Below are 23444 nucleotides of genomic sequence, written 5' to 3' on the forward strand. Positions count from 1 at the left end.
ATTCAAGTCCCCTAGTAGCACAAGACTAAAAGAAACTAAAAAAAAATGCAAAAAAGTCATCAACCAAATTTCCATCTTTTGGCTACATGCATACGGATGATATTTCCATCCAATTTTCGGCTGAAAAATTTGCTACAATCAGACAGCAATAGCACCCATTCATTGGATTGGGTGAATGTACATGGGCTTTTGTTTACTGGGATGAATAGTCTAAGTAAAGAAAAAAATCACAGCATGCCCTATTCGTGTCTAGAAAAATATGGAATAAAATTGATCCCATGAAAAACAAGCCCTCATAGAACTCTGTCAATGGAACAATAAAAAGTTTATGTCTCTTGAAATGCGGTGACACAAAAGCACATTTAAGAAAAAAGTGTTTTTACTATACAAAAATATAAAACGTAAAAAAACTGTATAAAAACTCATCACCGGAATTGTGCTGACCCAGAGAATAATGTTATTACATTATTTATTCTGAATTCTGAACACCGTAAAAATGAAATCCAAAGATCAATAACAGAATTTCTTTTTTTTCCCCAGCCCCCCTAAAAAAATTAACAAAAGTTATTAATACCTTGTATGTACCCTAAAATTATACCATTAAAAATACAACTTCTCCCACAAAAACAAGCCATCATACAGCTGTGCTAATGGAAAAATTTTAAAGTTACGTCTTTTAGAATGCAACGAAAAAAATTGAAAAATTAGTTGGTCATTAAGTGGCACACAGGCTTCGGTACTAAGAATTTCATTTTCCCTGTGGTAGCACTGCAGGAACCTGTCACCACCTACGAGCATCATAATCTGATGGTGTGGGTATGTACTTTTGATACCGGTCTCCCTGTTCCCGCACTGTCACGAATGACAATAAGTACATCGAACGTACTTCTGCATGCTGCGCATGTACATACTTTATTCTTTATGAGAGTACATGTGCACATCCTGCAGAGATGAGTCCGCTTCACTGTCCACACACCGACTTCCATGGGTGCAGAAACGGGGAACCCAGTAAGTATGCAAATGACAACCCCAGACTTCTCGGGACACCTTTGATCTGCAGCCACTCCACAGACAACCGACCTCCATATAGTGTCTGTGTTACGATCGTGTGGGTAAACTAAGCACGGGGCCCACACGATCGTGACCAAGAAAGATGGATACACACAGAGGTTTCAGGCAACTGGCCCTGTGCTACAACGAGGGTGGCGGGACCCTACCTAAGCGGGGACATCGCCCCAATAAAGGGCGGCCCAGCGGTCTTTGGATCTGGGCCCTAGCTGCTCCTAGGAACCACGCACCAGATCAGGATACATACACATGCCACATGACAGGGACAGAACAACAGGACACACAGAGCTAGAAAACATATCATACAGCAGGCAAAATGCAAACCCTAATAGCAGATAGTAAGCTGAATATAAATTGACATTTTGATCAAAACGTGGAAGCTAGCGGGCCACTTCACGGCTCCTGGCTATATCGCTAGTCCTTACACTAACCAGGAGTCCAGCGGCACCGGACACAGGTCACACAGCAAGCTGCACCAGGACAGACAACAGGAACACAGGTCACACAGCAAGCTGCAACAGGACAGAACACAGGTCACACAGCAAGCTGCAACAGGACAGTACAAAAAACAGGTCACACAGCAAGCTGCAACAGGACAGGAATAGAACACAGGTCACACAGCAAGCTGCAACAGGACAGGAACAGAACACAGGTCACACAGCAAGCTGCAACATTACAGTAACAGAACTACCGGCACGGACTCTAACATATAGTGCAAACCACACAGACTCCACCCAGAGCTCACATGCACATAGATGAACTCACAGCAAGTCTGTGTGTCCTCATACCGGGGGCCACATAGGAACTGTGTCAGGGATCCACCAACTGACACACAGACAGAGACATAAGACGTTTAGAGACCGCACCTGTCAGGAGAAGGAAAAAGGGCGTTGCATGTGCTGCAGACTAGGGCTACAGGTGTCCAAACCATCTTTAGTGAAGCAGAGAGTCACAACAGACCTACATGCAAACACAGATCTGAGTGGGAACAAGACAGATACATTCAAACAGTGCAAGACCAGCTTCAACTACTGAGAGATGCTGGTTCTTATGTGCTGCAGGCTAAAGGGGATTGGCTGCTGAAGAATACAACACCCAGCAGCTCAATTAACCCCAGCCTGTGAAGGTGTGCTGCTAGGAACCTTAGTACTACAGATCCCAGCAGCACACCCTGACAGTCTGCTAACGACATACTCCATATGGTACACTGTGATTGCTCTCTGCTACTGGCTTAACCTCTGCAACAAATGCAACATGGAATTCCACCATGTAGGTATATCACAGATGCAGTGGTTGAGTGATACCGTGAACTGTCACTATACCTCCTTCAGACAGGAGATGGCTGATCGTAATTGCCAAAAGTGCAAGCACAGTTTACGGGCCTTTTCCAGCACTGGATGTCAACCTGGGTAATGTTTAGGAAGCGCAGCACTACCATGTTCATCACGTGGACCAGGTAAGGTATGTGAGATTGCCGAGGCAAAGGGTTGCCAGTAGGGATGAGCGAGTATACTCACTAAGGCACTACTCGCTCGAGTAATGTGCCTTAGCCGAGTATCTCCCTGCTCTTCCCTAAAGATTCGGGGGCCGCCGCAGCTGACAGGTGGGTTGTGGTGGGGAGCGGGGGAGAGCGGGCGGGAGAGAGGGAGAGAGAGATCTCCCCTCCGTTCCTCCCTGCTCTCCCCCGCAGCTCCCCGCCCCGCGGCGGCACCCGAATCTTTCGGGACGAGCGGGGAGATACTCGGCTAAGGCACATTACTCGAGCGAGTAGTGCCTTAGTGAGTATACTCGCTCATCCCTAGTTGCCAGTGATCCTTAGTGTAACGATGCAAGACCCAATCAGCGGGACTCATCCACATGCTATGGCAATGCCCCAAACTATACAGATACTGGGTTAGACTTATCTGATTTGGAAAAAATAAGGTTGATTATATTATGTGGCTGATCAAGACGAGCAACACTAATCTCGAAGCAGCAAAATCATGCGACCATTGGCCGCCATGGGTGGGGATTCAAAAACATGCATATATTGCAGTGTGGAAAGCCAGACTAGCACGTACTGCCAGGTTTCTACACAGATTTACAGCTGTTATCTGGGGGTACCTGCAGGGAGAGCATTTTTGTGATAGGTTTATTTGAAAGAGACAAGTAGGGATTGTACAAAGCAAAGAAATCTTTTAAGAAAATGGTTATCACTTTCCAAATTCATCTAATGTTTCGTCTGGATTTACACGTGACCTTTTCGGGCATATTTAATGCAGAATTGTGTTGTGGATTTCAGGGTGAAATTTCAAATAGCTTTGAAGTTTGATTCATGTTGATATCTTGCACACAAAATCTGCAACACAGAGGGGAAGACTTTCTGTGTGAATTTTGCCAAAAAAACATGTGGCTAAAAATATGTAACTTTGTCCCAATATGGTTTCAAAAATTAGAGTGGGGCTCAGTATTTGAGGCATGGTCCCTCTCAGCCCAACACATATGCTATCATTTACACTAGCACATGCCACTTCCCAGCTTTCTGTTTTCTATACAGAAAATTGCATAGGGAGAGAAATCAGAATGAAACCTGGATAGGGCCATGGAGAACCTAGGCAGAACCATAGAGAATTGTCCAGAGAAGGAGACCGCTTTGATCTCTGTTTCATAAATTTCCGTCCCTATCAGTCATTAAAACTGAATGAAAAGGCACCAACCTCGATGCTGGATAGAAGAGTGCAGTTTGAAAAAACTCTTACATGCTGTAAAATATTTGCTCTGAATTTCTTTTATTTATTCAAACCACTCAGTGCCAGAAACCATCATCAAGGAAAAAAAACTACTCAGGCATAAAGCTTTAGTAAGAAAGTAAAGTAATGTAAAATTTAAAGGAACACTTAAGAACGAACAAAACACAGCCTCCTATTGGCTTCTTTTACACACAATTTTTGTGTGACTTTTTTTTTATCTAGAAAACACACGTAAAAAAAGGCAGCCATTTTTTAGCTAGTTCATGAATTTTTTTAGAGGCTTGTGGCTTTTTTGATATTTGTACATTTTTATATGCGGTTTCTGGGTTTTTCCTAAAGAGAAGCCGATGCAAAAAAGGTCAGAAATAAATATCAAAGCTGTAGCTTGCAAAATAAAAAAAGTCACTGAGCTACGAAACGTACACCATATTTAAAAAATCAACAAATTAAAAAAAACTCACTATGGCTGCTTTCACATCAGTAAGAAAATCGTGTGAGATTTGTGCATTGCAAGACGCACAAGTCTTGTGCAAATATGAATCCCATTCTTTTAAATAGAGTCATATGTGTCTTTTCGCAGCATGCCCTATATTTTCGCATTCCTCGGCACACATCGCCCATTGTTTTCAATGGACAGTAAATGTGCACGAGAGTGTGATGCAAGGTTTCCCATTGAAAACAATGAGAAACACTTGCCGATCCTCCGGTTTTGTGGAACGTTACTTTACCTGAAGTCATTGATAGGAGGCATTTTTTAAATAAAACGCCTCGCATCCGCAGGTAAATTGCACATTGGCGAACGCGATATCGGGCCGAGTTTCATGGCCTCATATTGTACTTGCCTGTATGTAGGAAGCCTAAGGCAGATTTACTAGTCGTCTCTAAAGTAAGAAAGAGCAAACTTAGGCAGTCATAAGATGTGCAATATTTATCACAGTGACTAATGCTATTTGATAAATCCAGCGTAACTTTAGATATCGTTGTCTAACTTTATACTCCCTATTAGTTGGCTTAGTATATACCCGTTTTTTGTGTAAATTTGGGTGTAATTTTTGGTGCACAATGTCAAATTTAGTTCACAACTAGAGATGAGCGAGCATACTCGCTAAGGCAAACTAAGGCATACTCGCTAAGGCATGCCCTCCGTCTCTAAAGATTCGGGTGCCGGCGGGGGGGCGGTGAGCGGCTGGGGAGAGCGGGGAGGAACGGGGGGTAAAACTCTCTCTCACTCTCTCCCCCCTGCTCACTCCCGCAACACACCACTCTCCCCCGCCGGCACCCGAATCTTTAGAGACGAGCGGGCAGGTACTCACATAAGGCACTACTTGCTCGAGTAGTTTGCCTTAGCGAGTATGCTCGCTCATCTCTATTCACAACCTTTTTTGTGAAGACACACCTCTTTATTAGAGCTATGAAAAACTTGTTTAAAAGTGCCTAAAATACATCATAAATATAATGGAAAACACGAAAGGTGCTTTATGGTGCAATCTGAGACAAAAAACTGCCACATTTTCAATAATACATCTGCCCTGCTCTTTGTAGTGTGCTTCACATTTCCTTCTTAACCTAAAGCTAACATCTGTCCAAAAATACATCACAAAATATGGCATTTTTTAAATACAATTACAGGTCTTCCAAGTCTTTGTCATTCCAGACAAAACTTAAAATGTATATCTCTATAGACAGAGGTCGCAGTAACATCTGTCCAGGCGTCACTGGCCCTTGTTGGGGATGACATCAGTGTGCATGCTGGCAAGTAGAGTAGCTGCTCCTTAATGCAATCCTCACTTCCCCACACAGCAGCTAAATGTGTACGTGAACAGACAGTGATAAATCCTTCTCCCTAGCCCTTCCTACTCCTCCTCCACTCTGATGTCTGGGATGCCAGAGGAGAGGGGTAAGAGGCAGCCAGAGAGAAGAATTTATTACTTTGCATGTACAAAAGGACCTTCTGCGTGGGGAAAGTAAAGATTGTATTAAACAAGGAAAACACTTCTTTTTGTGGGACGTAAGGGAACTATTAGTTTATGGGACAGTACCTTGGGGACAAATGGGGCATTCATAGTGCATAAAAATGCCTGTACTGGCAAATTTAAACTTTCAAATCAGTTTCATGTGTATTTCTACTCATGAGGTTGAACTTGGCATGTGTCTACTGTAAAATAAAAAAAATGCAAGATACTCACCTTCTCACTCACCATGGCTCAGGGCCACTCCTTCAAATCTCCCAGCTAAGGCAATCCCCTAATAGTTGGCACTTGACCCCTGCCGTCAACTCCTGGCCTCAGACACCGATCATGGTCATGCAGAAGAGAAGGAGCAGATTTGAGGGGCAGCGAAGCGCAAAACTTATTTTTAGTTTTATTTTACAGCATAAAATATCATTACTATTGATGGAAGCAGAAAACCAGGTCCTCCTTGCCTGTTTCTGGATCACTTTGCCACCTTGCACCCCCACTTCTTCTTCTGCAAAATCCCAACCCTCATCCCAGGCGACTTTAACATCCCCATCAATGACCCCATCTCCCTCTCAACTTCTATCGCTTATCTCCTTCCTTGGTCTGTCAACTCATTGCCTCTCCCACTCATAGGGATGGCAATACTTTGGATCTAGTCTTCCTTCGTCTCTGCTCTGCTTCCCAGTGCCCTAACTCCCCTATCCCGCTCTCGGACCATAACCTCCTCTCTTACTTTGTTAAGCTCCCTAACATCTCTGCAGACCCTCCTACCTACCGTACGTACAGGAACCTTCAGGCTGTTCACACATCAAACTTTGCTGAGTCCCTAAAGTCTTCTCTGTCCCCCATCTCTCTCTTCTGCTGCCCCACATTACAACACCACTCTCAAACGTGCCCAGGATGAAGCGGCACCCTCTGTGACCCAAGCTATCCAATGCACACTGCGGCAACCATGGCCCAAGCCTCAAACGCGCTTCATCCGGCGGTGCTGTAGGTGTGCTGAATGGCTGTGGAGAAAATCTCAAAAGTCCGCAGACTTTCTCCACTTTCAATTTATGCTCAGAACCTACAACCTCACCCTCCACCAAGCAAAACAAGTCTACTTCACCTCTCTCATCTCCTCACTATCACAACGCTAAACAACTCTTTGCCACTTTTCACTCCCTTCTCAGCCCAAAATTGCAGCCCCAGTGACAGATCTCAGTACTGAAAAGCTAGCTACTTACTTCAAATAGAAAATTAACGACATTCGGCAGGAAATAACCTCCCAGTCCGAGACTAGTCCTGGCCCTAGTCTCATCAGTACTGCATCTAGCTCCTGGTCACTCTCTGTATTCAGACCAATCATAGTGGAAGAAGTCTCCAGATTGCTTTCCTCTGCTCGCCCCACCACCTGTGCTAGCAACCCTTTTGCCTCACACCTCCTCCGGTCTCTCTTCCCAGTGGTCCTCTCCCACCTCACCACTATATTCAATCTTTCTCTGACCTCTGGCATCTTCCCCTCCTCATTCAAACATAGTATCATATCCCCACTACTAAAGAAACCGACTCTAGACTCAACTGATGCTGCCAACTACCAACCCATCTCAAATCTCCCCTTCTTCTTCAAACTATTAGAATGCTTGGTTTACTCCTGCCTTATAAGCTATCTCTCAGAAAAGTCTCTTCTTGACCCCCTACAGTCCGGCTTCCGCCCTCTACACTCGACAGAAACCGTCTTGACTAAAGTGTCACCTCCTGAAGGCTAAATCGAGGGGTGACTACTCCCTACTGATCCTACTTAATCTCTCCGCAGCATTTGACACTGTTGACCACAAACTCCTCCTCAGAATGCTTTGCTCCATTGGACTAAAGGACACTGCTCTCTCCTGGTTCTCCTCCTACCTATCTGACTGCTCCTTCAGCATCTCCTTTTCTGGCTCCACCTTCCCCCCTATTTCCCTTGCTGTTGGGATCCTCCAGGGCTCGGTCCTTGGCCCCTTCCTCTTCTCCATCCACACAGCCCCTATTGGACAAACCATCAGGAGATTTGGCTTTATAACTGGGTGTCTTCAGCACCCTAAGGCTGTCTTCACACTTGTGAAGTTATACACCCAGTTATACACCTCCTCCCATAACATAACAGCAACATTCCTCCAGAACGCCACTATCTGTCTGTCCACTATCTCTAAGACTATGTCCTCTCTCTACCTAAAATTGAACCTCTCAAAAACTGACCTACTCCCGTTTCCTCCCCCTACTAACCGACATTATCCTGACATCTCCATCTCAGTATGTGGCACCACCATAACTCCCAGACAGCACGCTCGCTGCCTTGGGGTTATACTTGACTCCAATCTCGCCTTTACCCCCTATATCCAATTTCTCGCCCTAACATGTCAGCTGCGCCTCAAGAACATTGCAAGAATCCGTCCTTTTCTTACCGTGAACATGCCAAAAACGCTCACTGTTGCCCTCATCCACTCTTGGCTCGATTATTGCAACTTGTTGATGATTGGCCTCCCCTGCACCAGACTCTCCCCTCTCCAATCAATCCTGAATGCGGCAGCCAGGCTCATCTTCCTGTCCAGCTGCTACTCAGGTGACACTGCCATGTGCCACTCACTGGCTGCCCGTCAAATACAGAATTCAATTTAAACTCCCCACTCTCATCCACAAAGCCCTCCATAGCACCGTGCTGCCCTATATTGCTTCCCTCTTCTCAATCCACCACCCAGCCTGCGCCCTCCACTCTGTTATCAAAATGCGGTTAAGTGCTCCTTTAATTCGAACCTCTTATTCCCGCCTCCAAGACTTTTCCAGAGCAGAACCAGTCCTCTGGAATTCGCTACCCAAAACTATCTGAGCAATCACTGACACACAAAACTTCAGGCGTGCTCTAAAAACGCACCTCTTCAGGAAGGCATAACATATCCCCTAAACCAAACCCTCTTTACTCCGCCTGATAACATGCTTCCTGTCCTACTAACTGCAATCCTTGCTAGCCATAATCAACTGGCACCTGCAGTCATACCGATTCAGCCACTATACGGACCAATTTGACCATTGTCTATGTGTATAGCATCACTCACTCTCCACCTCGCCATACAGTGCACATCTCCAAACCCTTTACCTTCTGTATCACGCCATTATTTGTAGTTTGTAAGCTCGTTGCAGCAGGACTCTCACCCCTACTGTTTCCATCAATTGTTTACTACATGTAACCGTGGTTTTGTTTTTATTCCCCCTATCTTGTAAGTGCTGAGGAATATCTTGACGCTATGTAAATAAAGATTATTAGTAGTAGTAGTACATGGGGGCATATTATTGTATAGGGGAAAAATGGTAGCATTACTGCTATGTACAACCAACTGTGGCAAGTGCTTTTTTCTGCTTTAAGCTACAGTCACTTCACACATCTTTTTGATAAACTTTGTGATGTCACAGTCATATATTCAGTATACAATGTGAAATAGGCTTAGAATTTTGTATTAGGCCGAATGCCCACTGCCGGGTCAGATTCCGACTGCGAGATCTCGCAGCAGAATCAGACCCTGTGTCCCGGTGGAGACCTCCGCTTACCTGTCAGTTGTCTTCTGCTCTGTGCTATGGATGTGCCAGCTGGCGCGTTGTCGCACATGTACAGTGCAGAGAATGACGCACCGTCGATGATGCGTATACGCGGCAAATCGCCGCGGGACGGACGGCTTCTATTGACTGCAATGGAAGACGTTCATTTGAGGCTCGCAGTAGGACACACTGCGATTTTCCCCCCACGAGCGGAAAATCTCAGTTGATTTCCGCTTGTGGGCATGAAAAAGCATTTTGCATAGCATGTCTTTGGCAGTATTTGCTGCGGGATTCGGAGGCGAACGCCTGTTTTGGATCCCGCAGTGCTAATGTACCCGTGTGCATTGGGCCTTAATGAAAGAAGCATTGTTAAAAGTTATAGGAAAGTTTCCTTTTTAACGACATATATGCATATGTATTGTTAACCCGTTAAAGCCCAGGCACTGTAAATATACGGCGCTTGGTCCCGGGCTTAAAGCCCAGCTGTACGCAAAATGGTCCCAGGGATTAAAGCCTCCTGTTCTGCAATCAATCAGAAGCAGGTCGGGTTGTCAGTGGGTTTTAACCCTTTCTGCCTCCTTCTTTCTTCAGTATACATGGCTCAATGAGCGATATGTACTAAAGCGAAAGCAGAAGTGTTTCTTCTATTACGCGAGCCCAGGGGTCACGTGACCGCCGGGATTCCCTGCTACAGCAGAGCTGCAGGGTCATAGTGGACCCTGATCAGCTCTGCCAGTGACTATTGTCACTACAGGGGATGTTTTCTGCTGTAACTGGGGCTCCTATGGATGCCCCAGCTAAAGTTGGAAAGTATCAAATAAAAAAAAAAACATGTGAATGTTCCAAAGAGGTCTTATATGATGTCATGGGGGACATAGATAATAAAAATCATATTTACATACCTACCTTAAAAAAATTACAGACTAAAAAACAGCAATATATACATAAGAAAGAAAATAACCCAAAACTGACGCCAACCAAAACCGTCGCTATCTGTGCCTTGTAATCCAAAACCATACATATTATAAAACAAAATGAGGAACCCGTCCCTATACTTTATTTTATCGTAAATATACTAATTACAAAAAAAATTACTGGCAATTTTAAAAAAATAATTTTTTTATCAGCTTTTTACCCCCATTAAATTAAAAAATGGGGGAAAAAGTCAGTGAAAAAGATATTTTTAAAAAAGCCCTATATGTCACAGGAATAAAAAATGTAGCAAAAATAATTTTGGTTGCTAAATGAAACAAATAAGGCAGTAAAACTACCACATGGATAAAATCCCTAAAAAGTGTCTGGTCCTTAGGGCTTATTTACACGGGCGTATATCGGCCATCGTTTTCACGGCCGGTCGATATACGCTTCCATCTCAGCAGTTCCCCCCTTCACTCCACCTCATTGGCTCTCTGCCTCTCTCCTCTACTCCAGTGTTTGTAATGGGAGGGGAGGGACTGCTTAAAAGGAAGCGTATATCGGCCGGCCGTAAAAACGCCGGCCAATATACACTTATGTAAATAAGCCCTTAAAGGGGTTCTGTCACTAAAAACAGAAAATTCTATACTTATCTATTCCTCCACCGTCAGTTTACTTACCAGATCTTCACCTCCCCCATCTTCTCCTGTCTCCTGCAGTCCGGGGGGGGTCACTTCATCTTGAGCTGCCTGATTCATCTCCTTCCTGTGAGGTTACGCACATTGGTTGGCAGTCTTCTGCCTGCCAACCAATGTACGTTACGTCATAGCTCACAGGCCATATTCTTCAGAGATTGCTCGTGCGAGCTGTCTCTGAAATAGATTACAATTCCTTCCTAGGCAGTGAAGCTACAGCAAAGGGATATGATCTTCACTGACCCGGCCGGAAGGAATTTGAGAAATGCAGCCTTCATATCAAGCTGGGCCCAGAGTACGGTGAGGTGACCCCAGGGCATTGCAGAAGCTCAACTAGGAGAAGATGTGCTACGGAAACTGACAGGGAAGGAAAAGGTAAGTATAGATTTTTTTTTTTATGACAAAACCCCTTTCAGGTAATAAACAGCCTGGTCCTTAAGGGGTTAATGTGAATTACTGCAAATTGTGTATTCCTCCTTGACATAAAAATACTCAATAATTTAGAGATGAATAATAGAAAATATGCAGTGCGACCTCTGCCCATAGGGCTTCTTTGATACACAGGTCCCAATTTCTCAAAGCACTTAAATTTGCAACTTTTTAGGCTTGTACACCACAAAAAAAGGTGGTATGGCTTGCATCAGCCTGATGCATGTACTATGATTTACTCATGGAACTGACGTAAATTAATGCATAAATCACGCCAGTCTATTGCTGACGTGGATTTGATTTATAACATATGGGCTATTGTAATATGCCCCAAATTTACTAAAAAAGCCTGCGCTTCTTAAAAAAATGTGGTGTATCTTGCGTACAAAACATCTGCCTTGCTTAATCAGGGTTATAGCTCTTTTGTGGCTTTTTTTTGCTTAAAACAACTTCTATGAATCTTTTTGGGTTGTTTTGGTGGCTTTTTTATACATACATGCATTTTTGGGAAATGTATTAGAAAATTCTGGAGTAAATTAAAGGGGTTGTCTCGCGGCAGCAAGTGGGGTTATACACTTCTGTATGGCCATATTAATGCACTTTGTAATGTACATCGTGCATTAAATATGAGCCATACAGAAGTTATTCACTTACCTGCTCCGTTGCTAGAGTCCCTGTCTCCATGGCTCCGTCTAATTCCGATGTCTTCTGGCGTTTTTAGACGCGCTTGCGCAGTCCGTGCTTCTGCCTGGTGAATGGGGCCGCTCGTGCCGGAGGCATATTAGCAGTTAACGCTTAGGTTAAGCAGCGCTGCTGATTAGAGCCACCTGATTGGCTCTTCGGCACCACGTGACTACACAGCGTGCACGCGCATTGCCTTCAGCAGCCGCGCACTACACACTACAGTTAAGCAGACGTGAACTACACACTACACTTAAGCAGCATGGGGTTAGGTTTAGGGTTAGGATTACCTAAACCTAACCCCAACCCTAACCCTAAACCTATCCCTAAACACTAACCCTAAACACTAAAACTAACCCTACACCTAACCCTAAACGTAACCCTAAACCTAACCCTAAAGCCTAACCCTAAACCTAACCCCATGCTGCTTAAGTGTAGTGTGTCGTGCACGTCTGCTTAACTGTAGTGTGTAGTGCACGGCTGCTGAAGGCAATGCGCGTGCATGCTGTGTAGTCACGTGGTGCCGAAGAGCCAATCAGGTGGCTCTAATCAGCAGCGCTGCTTAACCTAAGCGTAAACAGCTAATATGCGTGCCGGAGAGCTGGTCACCGCATCGTCATCGTAGCTCCGCCCCGTCACGTGTGCCGATTCCAGCCAATCAGGAGGCTGGAATCGGCAATGGACCGCACAGAGCCCATGGTGCACCATGGGAGAAGACCCGCGGTGCACCATGGGAGAAAACCGCGGTGCATCCCTGGGAAAGGACTGGGAGAAGAATTTTATAAATTCATATTTCGTCAGATCGGTGAGTAGCAAGCGGTTTAAAAACCGCTTTAAATTGCTATTTTATGCTGGGGGGTGACAGGGGGAATGGGCTAATTTAAAATTTTGATGTTTTGCCTCGGGACAACCCCTTTAAAGCATGTTGCATTTTGAAAAAAACTCCATGGACATGTGGCGTTTTTCTGCAAAATGCTGTGCGTGAAACCAGCTTCAGTCTTTCCTCTGCAACGATCTGAGATCTGGAGATCTGTTGGGTTGCAATGAGTTTTCAAAAAAGTCATATTCATTTCTGTGATGATGCTGAAAACAAAGTTATCTGTGATGTACAGTATATTTTCATGACAGCAGACACGGATTCGCTGTGTCTCTAAACCTGTATGACCTATGGCTAGATCTCATGTCTGCACATGGGGATCCCCTGTTTTCCCCCTTTAACCCCACCAGTCGGGATCTGGTCTTTGCTACGGGAAACCCCAGATTGTTACGTTAAGAAGCAGCTGATGCAACATGGTCAGGTTTACTGTAACATGGTACCACGGGGTGTAGACACAGCTGAGGTCAGGACAGGTGGATTTCTTGCATAGTCGAGAAGCAGGCCAAGAGTCAGGGCAGGCAGAGACATCGCAGTCAATAAATAAGCCAAGGTCGGAAGTTGAGAAATCAAGAAAAGCTGGATGAGACGGATATGGATCAAAACCTAGAAAACAGACAGAAAACAGTCTAACACCTTTTGCACACTGGTAGACTAATTGCTCAGGCACCGGTTAGTTAGCCAGAGGATGTCTTAAGGCCCATTTACACGTGCAGATAATAGCTCAAAGATCGCTCAAACGACAGTCCCGCGCCCATTTACATGCACCGATTATCACTAAAACGGTCGCCGATTAGCGAACTTTTTGTGATAATCGTCTAGTGTAAATGGGCCTTTAGTTAGCCAGAGACTTGTCTAGATAGGCTGTGTGCACTTGCTGGCCCTATAAGAGGTGGACCAACCATACACACCCTATGGGGATCAGAAAGCTAACGAGATGTGGCAGCTGCTGCAGATCATATAATGGGCACCGAGCTAATGTGAGGGCTTGTTTTTTTGGAGAAATACTTATGCTTTCATTAGTACCATTTTGGGGTACAGATGACTTTTTGATCAGTTTTTTTCCATGTTTTGGAAGCCCAACTCCGAGACTATATATGATTTTTTTATATATGCTGTTCACCATTCTGTATATTGACATGTTAACCTTATTCAGCAATACCAAATTTGTATACTTTTTATTTGTGCTTTTGTACAATAAAAGCATTTTTCATAGGAGGAAATAAAAGTTTTTGTGTATCGTCACATTCAGAGAGACATAACTTGTTTTACGTCCCCGCCTACAAAGCTGTGCGAGTGCTTCTTTGTTGCATGATCTGTTAATACTTTCATTTGCACCATCCTGGAGAGCCTTCCACTTGAGTGAGGTGGGATGATCAACACCAGCAATTCTCAGAATTTGTAAAAAAAAAACAGTGTGCAACATATGGATTAGATAACATGATTACTTTACAATAGCGGCTGTTAAAAACATGCCAATACCAAATTTGTAGGGTTTTTAAAAAATGTTTTTCCCATAGTAACTCATGCTTTATTGGAAAAATAGCAATTTTTATTACTGATTTGTGCCAGATTTTTATATTTACATAGAAACATTTTTAGATTACAAGGGGACTTGAAGATGCGATCGTTTGATTGCTTAGATATTAAACTGCACCTCCAGTAGTCTAAGGGCTTATTCAGACGACCGTATATCGGCCGCGTATTCACGCCCAGACGATATACGGCATCCCTCTCTGCAGGGGGAGGAGGCTGGAAGAGGCGGGAGCAGTGCTCTGAGCTTCCGCCCCCTTTCCGCCAACTCTCCACCCCTCTGCATTATTTGCAATAAGGGGATGGGGACGGGGCGGATACCTCCATCCTCTCATTGCAAATAGTGGAGAGGGGGCGGGAGCTCAGAGCACTGCTCCCGGCTCTTCCAGCCTCCACCCCCTGCAGAGAGAGACGCAGTATATCAGCTGGGCGTGAATACCTGGCCGATATACGGTCGTCTGAATAAGCCCTAATAGTCACCTTCTCTACCTGACAATAAGACCTATTAGGCCATTGGAGGCAAATAGTTGGTCTCTGGCTACCATGGGTGGGGTAACAGGGGCCATGGGGTCAATAATAAATCTGCCCTGCTGCTTGTAGTGTGCTTCGCATTTTTGCCTGGAAATTGCCTCACATCCACGGGTAAAGTATACTGAAGGGCTCCTTCACTCTGGTGATCGCAATATTACGCCAAAATGGCATTTTTGTTCACGAGACCTCTCAGCGATGCTTTCCCTGTAACATAACCTTGCATTGCTGCCGCGTGCGATTTCCTTGCAGGACTGACACCAATCGGAGTTTCTAATGTATCGCATTGCAAGCTTGTGCTTTGCGATGCGATATAATGGAGGCGCCATAGGGAAACAGGGGCGATAAAGGAGAGCAAAATGGAGAAAATAGGGCAGGCAGCGATTTCTGAATCTCGCAACATCGCATAAGAGAAAACATTGCAGGTGGGAATGAAACCATGGAAAAGCCTGGGTTTCATAATTCTGTGTTTTCACGCACTCTCTTACCGTACGATTTTTTGTTTTTAAAACAATAAATTGCAGATCTATGCCTGTAAAATTGTGCTTCTGTGAGCGATGCGAGAGTAAGCAAAAACGCTGAATTATGAAACCAAGGATTTTTAATGGCGTCCTTCACAATTGCGATTGTATACAAGAAAATTAAACCGCGGCATGCCCTATCTTTTTCTGGTTTTTCTTGTAAACGGGGATAGAATTCACATGCTGCGGATTTGAATTCCGCGCCGCGTGTCAATTTCAGCGCGGTTTGGCCGCAGTGTGTGGACGAGGTTTTTGCAAATCTCGTCCACTTTGCTGGCTAGTCCTGGGATTAAAAACACAGGCGGAATTTCCGTGCAGAAGGTCCGCACAGGCATTCCGCGGCAACTGTGCCCTGTGTGAACCAGCCTAAGGCCCCCTGTCCACGGTCGGGACGGAATATCACCAGCGATATTCCGCCGCGGGGGAGCGCTGAGAGGTGTTAACAGTAAGCCTATCTGACAGATGAGCTCACCGCGGAGAAACGCGCCATGCTGCGATATGAATCCTGCGAGCAGAGAATGGCTATGATTGTCCGCTCGTGGACAGGGGGCTGCGCTTTCCATAGCAACGCTACGGAGAGCGTGCACTGCGTTACTTGCGGACGGATTATCACCGCAATGCACTATCGCCCGTGGACAGGAGCCCTAGGGCAGCTTTCACATCTGTGCTGGGGGTTCCATTTTCCAGCTATGTTTGGGGAACGGGAAGCGGGGACAGGGAGACTTGTCGCAACATGACGTTCCAATTTTATCCCTGCGGTGACAGCTGCGGCCGGCGGAGCCACTCACTGCCAGGTAGGGGATTCCTGTGGCCTGCCTCACTGCCATGCCACGCAGGGGATTCCTCTGGTCTGCCTCACTGCCATGCCACGCAGGGGATTCCTCTGGTCTGCCTCACTGCCATGCCACGCAGGGGATTCCTCTGGTCTGCCTCACTGCCATGCCACGCAGGGGATTCCTCTGGTCTGCCTCACTGCCATGCCACGCAGGGGATTCCTCTGGTCTGCCTCACTGCCATGCCACGCAGGGGATTCCTGTGGTCTGCCTCACTGCCATGCCACGCAGGGCATTCCTGTGGTCTGCCTCACTGCCATGCCACGCAGGGCATTCCTGTGGTCTGCCTCACTGCCATGCCACGCAGGGGATTCCTCTAGTCTGCCTCACTGCCATGCCAAGCAGGGGATTCCTCTAGTCTGCCTCACTGCCATGCCACGCAGGGGATTCCTCTAGTCTGCCTCACTGCCATGCCACGCAGGGGATTCCTGTGGTCTGCCTCACTGCCATGCCACGCAGGGGATTCCTGTGGTCTGCCTCACTGCCATGCCACGCAGGGCATTCCTGTGGTCTGCCTCACTGCCATGCCACGCAGGGCATTCCTGTGGTCTGCCTCACTGCCATGCCACGCAGGGGATTCCTCTAGTCTGCCTCACTGCCATGCCAAGCAGGGGATTCCTCTAGTCTGCCTCACTGCCATGCCACGCAGGGGATTCCTGTGGTCTGCGCCGCCTTACAGAAGTCTCCATGTACCCAAATCCCTTATTGTAAAGTGCAAAAGATGTAGACTAAATAGTGTAGAAAACCAGAACTGGCCATTTTTGTGTGAGAGGCCCATCCCTGTCCCCGGGGACGGACATGGTGCTGTGATGTAGGTACAGGCTGCCCAGCCGCTGTGACCCTGAGAGGACATGGCAGCGCCACAGCCCACTCAGCGCGGTAACGCAGCGCCTTTGTGCCCGATCCCCGTGATTGGTGCGGAGGGCGCTCTCCTTCCCGCCCCCCGCCATTCCTCCGCACGGCCAGGCTGTAACCCGAGCCTGTGAGGGAGGAGGAGGACCGGCTCGCCCTCGCTCTCCCTCGCTCCCTCTCTCCTTTCTCCGCTGTTTTTTTTTCTGTTTCCTGTCTGGTATTGTGCTGGGGAGCGGATGTGTGCATCGCCCACAGGTGTGTCTGCTCATTCACAAGACGGCAGCCGCTCTCCGCACAGCTATGGGCGCCGCCGGCTGACGGACTGTACGGCGGGTGAGTGCTGGCGGTTCTGGGGTCACCTGTTGGCGGGGAGGTGGGCGCCAAGGCTTCCCCGCCTGCACTTTGACGTGAACTTAGCGCTGTGTGGAGCCGCCGCGGGCGCTGACTGAGGGGAGGTGGGCGCTAACTTGCGGTTGGTAACTTCCCCTTGTGGTTGGTGACTACTTACCTGCCGCCGGTGGTTAGACCGCACGGTGGTATCCGGAGGTGTCTGCTGGGAGCAGTGCCGGGCTCCTCGGCCATCTACAAGTTGCGCTGCTCCCCGCCGGCGGCCGGCATTGTCACGGCTCGTCGCCCGCCGATGCCATTGGAACTCTGGAACTTTACAGCATTGGATACATTTTCTGTGGAGTTGATTTAAAAGGTTTCATTACTCATCAATGATCGGACTGGTGTGCGGGCATTAATGGCTGGCACGGTGACCTTAGGGCATCTTGTTACACAGTAGGTGCCACCGAATGACCAGGCATGTTGTTACCAGGGGTCTCGGTGCCAGGGGGCTTGTGGTTAACATGGGAGGGGACACGATTCTAAGTGCTGTCAGATGGAGGAACCTTTAGTAGTTTTTTAACTGAAATTCCAATTACTCATATAATCCAAATACTGTAAGGGGGCTTATTGTGATCAGGGGCTCTCAGATTGAGGGTCTCACTGTTATACGGTGTGAAGAGGATTGAGGGGCACAGACTGGTAGTGGCAGGTTGTGGGGTGTTCTACTAGAAGCTGGCAGAACCTTCTCTAACATGTAGTTAATTGTAAACTGAACTTGTTAATATGGGAGGGGGCATGATTATAAATGTCAGATGGAGGAATCTTTATTTACTGAAACTTCAGTTCAATTACTCATATAATAGCATTTCAAATCCTATGAGTGGGCATATTGTGATAAGGAGCTCCCAGATCGAGGGGCATACTGGTATACGGAATGAAGGGCATACACTGATAGTGTCAGGTTGTGTAGGGTGTTTTACTAAGAGAATGTTCTGCATTCTAGAACTTGTAAACTGTAGTGCTCCCCCACCCTGAACACCCCTCTACTCCTCTCTGCTCCCCCACCCTGAACACCCCTCTACTCCTCTCTGCTCCCCCACCCTGAACACCCCTCTACTCCTCTCTGCTCCCCCACCCTGAACACCCCTCTACTCCTCTCTGCTCCCCCACCCTGAACACCCCTCTACTCCTCTCTGCTCCCCCACCCTGGACACCCCTCTACTCCTCACTGCTCCATATACATTACATAAGTCATCCAAAGCTGCATTTTTGGCAGGACCACCTGACTATCCTGCGTACAGAGCTTCCTGACTCTTCCTTGACAGATAATGTTGCAGGGGTCGGGGAGGAAAGGATTGGAAACCTTGAGTTTTGATGTCTGATCTCTGGGAGATAAGCTGCAACCAGAAGTATCAGGCAGCAGCAGGTTTAAGGTGCGTTCACATGTTGCTGATTCAGTATGGAGTTTGGTCCAGATTTGCCACAAACTTCACCCGTTCAGTTGAATTCTAATTTTTTAAGGGGTGAAGTCACACCCGTAGGCTATACGCACATGAGCGTGAATCTGGGGTGTGCTTTGTGTGTTGGGATACTAACAAAACTTGTGTGAATGTGAACTGTATTCTTTTGAATGGAGTCCTAGGCATGAGCGATGTTTTCCCGCACGGCGATGCTGCGGGGTGTCTTTCCGGATGATAAGTTGTGTCATCGATCAGCTGAAAAGGTCGTTCATTAAACGTCACCTGGCAAACATTTACTATGTTTGGGAAACTATTTTCTTCAACCTTATGGTACCTTTTACACGGGGTGTTTATTGCTTGAAACAGGGGTTTGGGGCAATAGCCGTTCGGTATGTACACAGAGTGAAAAACTGCACGTATGGTGCTCCAAGTTCATGTCTGGAGACCCGCGGTCAGGCCGGGACACACATCTGATGGTGCAAAAGACAGTGTGGTTAGTCCTGATTGAATGTTTATGGGCACCTAAAAAGAACAGGATTTCGCAACACATTTTTTTTTAACAATGTGATGTTGTGTATTTGTTGCAGTGTTTGTTTTGGAGGGTTGGGGAAAGGACATCTGTATCTGATTTGTTTACACGTTTGCTCTTGGTTTTATACCATAGTTGAAGTGTGACTAACCACCCCAAGTTTTAAACTTTGTAACAACAAAGCAGAAAAGCTGGCTCCTTAAAGACACCTTTTATTCTAAAAAATCCGTAACACTACAAATGGTAGGTACCGTGTAACGCCATGTCTACGGGCAGACGCGTTTTGAAAGACCCTTCTTTCTGGATTACAGAAGTGTTTTTTAAGGAGCCGCCTTTTCTCCTCAGTTGCTACTGTTTGACGGGGTAAATACTACTTGCTAAGGCCTCCTGCAGGCGGGATCCGGCCCTGGGAGCAGCGATGTCCGTGCGTACCTGGTTACTTTCGTCTTCATCTATACTGCGGATGGTTCGCACGGCTCACCGTCGGACAAGCGCAGTACAGATTTGATTTATTTCTAACTCCTGCTTTTCCCACGCCATCACCTAGTAATGGCGCTGAATCCTTGACCTTTCTGCAATGTCAATTGCGGAAGCACCGCGGATCAGACGGATTTCATTGACTTGGAATGGAAGTTGTCCGTGCGGAATCTGTGCAAAAAAGGAGCATGCTGCAATTTTTAGTCTGCTTGTGGAAACCACAATTTGTTTCCGCGAGTGTGCAGGAAGAATTGATTTCCTATATCATTGTGTGGGTGGAATTTGCTGCGGATCCACGAAGCGGACGCCCGCTGCGGATTCCACAGCACAAATCTGCCCGTGAGCAGGAGGCCTTACCGATGAAGATAATGTGTTATGTATTTTGGAATTTTTGAAGTTTGTAGCTTGAGAAGAGGTAAATGTACACTGCTTCAGCCTTAGGCCGCCTGCAGACGAGCGGGACGGATCCGGCGGCGAGAATTCTCGCTGCGGCACCCAACCCGAGCGCCTGCAGAGACGAGCGCGTACTCACCCGCGCCCGGCGGCCCCGGCTCTTTCATGTGCCAGCTGCCGGGCAGCCGGCGCATGCGTAGACTGGAGCCGGCGGCCGGGTGAGTGACGTATCTGTGCGAGGCCCTGCGAGCCCCGCACAAAAATAGGACATGCCGCGGTTTGTTTGCCGTGCGACATTTCGCGCGGCCAAACCGTGGCCGTCTGCATAGGAGTGCGTATTGTAATGCACTCCTATGCAGGCTTTGAGCGGCGGAAATCCCGCTGCGGGATTTCCGCCCGTCTGCAGGCAGCCTTACTGTTGGTGAAGTAAGCAGTGCCAGTGCTGGAACAATTTAGGCTGGTTTCACATTTGTGTTGGAACCTTGGAGATTCCGTCACAGATCCTGCTCTAAATGCCATCCAAAAGCTGGGCCTGTTTGGTTCCGTCCATGGGGACTAACCTTCCTGCTTCCAGAATGAAGCAGGAGAGTGTAACCCCAAGTGCAGGTGTGAAACCACCCTTACATTACAACCGGGTTGTACAAAAAGAATGTGTTTTGCGGTTTCTTGTGATGGGATTTGATGTGGTTGTGCCTAGCGCCTCTGTGAGCAGTAAGCACAATGCTGCTGAGATGCACAATGATGACAGCGCACTGATGATAAGATGCAAAAATTGTGAAAAACTTTTAATGGTGGTTCCAGCTAAAAAGATAAGCAGAACGTCCAACGCCGCGGAGCTTTGCATCCCTAGGAATGAAGGCTCCAGATTAAAACCAGATTTCAGCCGCTCTATGGTGGTCTCAGTAAAGCTGCAGTTCTTTCTTCCCACAAAGGCTTTGACCACATCTTGAGAAGGCTGTCATATAATATGCATGCAGCCAGGGCCGTGCTGCGAGGAATTCACTCATGTCTGGTGGTTGCTGTGTGTTTCCAAAATGCGATTCTCATAAAATCAAGAATTCTGCCTCTCTGAGATTCTTATTTCATTCATTTAATTTAATTAGAATAAATGTTTTGAGAGATGAAATGGTTAAAATGATCCAGTAGATCAGTATTTATAAAATACTCTAATCTTATCTGCTGCTGAATGTCTTGTTGTGAGCTCTTGTTACTGTGGGATAAATTACGATTACACTGTAAATATACTAACCACAATCCATGTTTAAATGATAATTAAGCCTGCTTTCACACCTGCATTAGGCTAATTTCAGAAGGGCAAGTGCGATATGGGGCCATGAAACTTGTCCTGATATTAAGCTCAGGAACGTGCAATTTTCCCGGTGGATGTGAGGTATTCGTGTCAAAAACGCCTCCCATCACCTCAGGCAGGTAGGAATCCTCCAGCGCAGCAAGTGTTTCCTATTGTTTTCAATGGTAAACTTCGCATCGCATGCACGTCGTGCAATGTTTTTCCCGGCCCCATTGAAAAGAATAGGCAAGGTGTTACCTCATATTCGTGCGTCTCGGAATGCACAAATCTCGTGTAACTTGTTTTGTTTTTATCGGCCAATATCGGAAATACGCGGTGTTTCATTGCAGCCATTAGGTTCTATTGAACCTAATAGCTCAGTGTACATGCTGCGGAATTTCGCAGCATGTCCTTTTTGCCACAGGTATACGCACAGATGGCTTCCATTATAGTCAATAGAAGCCGCCTGTCACACTATACTTCCACTGTGCTACAGCAGAAGTATAGCATGAATACGCGCCCCGCCGGCGGGGCATATGTATGACGCTGCCGGCAGGTCGTGCGCTGTACTGCGCATGTGCGCTGGAGTGTCATGCGGGACTTCGCGCACCGGATCTGGAGGGAAGTATGGGGTCTTTGGGAAGGGGGCGCCATGACGGACTCTGCTGCGGTATTCCGCTTGTGGAGCCCATCACGCCCGTGTGCATAAGGCCTAAGGGTTCCATTCAGGGTTTCTGTCTCTCCGGGTAAAAAGAATCGGTTTAGGGTTGGAAAAGCATTCTCTTTTTGATTTTTATCCTGTTTCATATGGCACATATGTGAATAAAGCAAGCCACTCGTTTGTACAAGATTCCAGCTCCTCATTCCTTTGGAGTTTTGCTTTCTGTCTCTCTACTGGTTTTGAGGAGAACTGAGATAAGACGGATCAGTTATTTCCCATTAATTTCAATGGTGTTTCAAAAAAAACAAACAAAAAACGCAAAGCAAACAGAAAAGCCGCTGTTTGCTTCCATTCAATTTTTTTACACAAGAATGATGCTGTAGACTGCGCTATTTTTCCTTAAAAAAAAACAAACCCGGAAACCTGATGGAATGGAAGAAAACTGAAGCCTTTCCGTTTTGCTCCCATTTTTTTTGAAAACTCATTGAAATTAATGGGGGAAGGAACAATTTTTTTTTAAAATTTATTTTTTAATTTCAGTTTCTCTTCTCCAACAGTAGAGCAGAGAGACTGAAACCCTGAACTGAGCCGTAACGCAGGTGTGACAGCAGCCTGAATCTGTTAATCATTATCAGTTTAATTTACTACTTGTTAGGGTATGGTATGAAATACTTAGTAAAGCATACGTGTGCCAGGCAGTATTTAATAAGGATTTGTCAAACACAGATTAGTTTATTATAGCTTTCCTGAGTTTTTCTTAACCTCTCATTTGCTGCTATTTCTGATTTTCCGATGGTTTGCCCTATTTTTCAGTTGCCCTGCTGTTTGCAATCCACTTTCATGCAGGGTGTGTGTAGCAAGCCTAACATTCTGCCAGTAGTCCACTGCCCTGCACTTCCTTGCCCTGACTTTCCATGCTGCAATGCAATCTGTGGTCCAGTCAGTAAGGGGGTAGCATCTGAATGCTTGTCCCTCTGCTCTCCAAGGACAGTACAGGCTCTTTGGCTTAATGGTGAGTAAACCCAGTATGATGTGTACACACCCAGGAGATTATCAGTGTCTGCAGATCTATCCGCCTGCAGCCTCTGAGTGTAAGGGATCACCACTGCGAAAATGGCTCCCCTCTATGGCCGCCTGCAGA

General features: G+C 46.6%; 1 protein-coding gene across 2 annotated transcripts in view; it reads left to right on the plus strand.

The window, feature by feature from the left end:
* The first annotated feature begins 17346 nt into the window (after positions 1–17346).
* Positions 17347–23444, plus strand: part of PLXNB2 (plexin B2) — a 182532-nt gene continuing 176434 nt past the window's right edge. For both annotated transcript variants that reach the window (XM_066591865.1, XM_066591866.1), the window contains exon 1: positions 17347–17498. The gene's annotated coding sequence lies outside the window, so the exon portion shown is untranslated. The remainder of the gene's footprint in view (positions 17499–23444) is intronic.

Source organism: Eleutherodactylus coqui, chromosome 2, assembly GCF_035609145.1.
Source record: "Eleutherodactylus coqui strain aEleCoq1 chromosome 2, aEleCoq1.hap1, whole genome shotgun sequence".
Taxonomy (NCBI): domain Eukaryota; kingdom Metazoa; phylum Chordata; class Amphibia; order Anura; family Eleutherodactylidae; genus Eleutherodactylus; species Eleutherodactylus coqui.